Genomic DNA, 1,695 nt, shown 5'->3' on the forward strand with positions numbered 1-1,695 from the left:
GTGCTACAGTAAGTACGGTTGAAAAGTTGACACAGGTCACTATGTTTCCAGTAGACCTTGAACCCCAAGATCATGAGCGATTAGAGGTTTAGACCAGTGTGAATCCAAGGATTGGTTTGGCCTGAGGAGCTAACCTAGAACGTCCTGAAAATGAGAGATTGGATTTAAATTGCTTAGAGACCTAGAAGACCACTACTGCAACCTTGGAGAAGAATAAAGGTAGCTTGTAGGCCGATAACAACCGGTATAGTGTTTGCAGAGCTTCCACCTCCACTTCTGCTCGATACAGTACTGTTGAGCTAGACATGAGCCGATTAGGGACGTATGACCTAAGAAGAGTTTGGTTGGATTACCCTGCGCGATGGATTCATCCTATGGGAGGACGTTGATCATGTGAGTAGTCAGTAGAGCTAGTACGTACACGGGGTAGCGCTCCTGACCTTGGGCAACTAAATAGCTTGTGGGATGGGTTTGTCAGCTACCTCCCATGGGTGACGAGCAGGCTAGAACTCACCATGTTATCCCCACATGTTAGAGAGTGTTCATTAAGATTGCACCTCAAAACAAGATATCGGTTACTACTACGTAGGCTAAGCTAGCTACCCAAGACTGTGCACAACAAGAGCAATTCACCTACAACCTAGAGTAGAGCCCAAGATATCCTGCTAGGTGTGCTTACGGGGGATATTTATATAATCACCTCTTGTCCCTTTTCAAGTGTTCACAAATGGCCGGTCGAGGTGGATGAGCGTTCGAGAGCTATGCGGTCACAAAAGGAGTCATTCTGGAACAGTACTCCACTTTTACATTTTGGAGTCTTTTGTATTTTGTTTTATAATTGTATCCCAAACTTGTTTCCCCATTTATAATATTTTGAAAGAACGATCATATAATTGAATATTTTTTTATTTAATTTTAGTTTCTTATCCTTCGTTCTCAAAAGCAAAAAAAATGTTCCCAAATTTTTTACCTTTACATTAGCATTAGCATGACGTTCTATACTTCGATAAGCTAAAAGCGGGTCGTTACACATGCTATTTCTTGAGCCCAGTTTCATAGGCTAACACAGTCGTTTGTGCAATGCTCGATCCTTCCCTTCCATCGTCCATGAATCCATAAACTTTCAAATTTATTTTTTTGAAAAAACAAAATCATTTCACTTTTTCTTCTTCAACCATGTTTGCATTTTGAGAGCCTTGAGCCAAGCATTGGCAATAATGAAATAGTTTCCATTTTTGTTTGTATGAATGATGAAAGGGTTTTCTTTTAGATAAAGGGTATACTAAAGCAATGGATAGCTATCAATAATGTTAAAAAGATGAGCATTGTCCCCAGTTAAGGTATCAACATCACCTTCCAACTTGCATACCTAAACCCTTCTCTTTGATATCCATTCATTTCTTGATACAACACCATCATCATCCCCTTCCCATTTATGAGTTAGATGTTACCGATTATTGCTAGAGACTTACCATCCTCGCTGGCACACCGTTCGAATACTTCATTCTCCTCTCAAATTAATGGAGAATCTCACAATCCACTCCCCTTGGGGTCCAGCTTCCTCGCTTGCTCACTGGTCAATGTCTGCCTCTATACCATTTGTAACAACACATGTCTACTACTAGCAGATATTATCCGTTGTGGCCTATTATGTATCACTTTATATACTTATCAGGAATGCTTCATTCTAGGAGT

The sequence above is a fragment of the Cucurbita pepo genome, chromosome 9 (assembly GCF_057944985.1).
Source record: "Cucurbita pepo subsp. pepo isolate OVF chromosome 9, ASM5794498v1, whole genome shotgun sequence".
In the NCBI taxonomy this organism is placed as follows: Eukaryota; Viridiplantae; Streptophyta; class Magnoliopsida; order Cucurbitales; family Cucurbitaceae; genus Cucurbita; species Cucurbita pepo.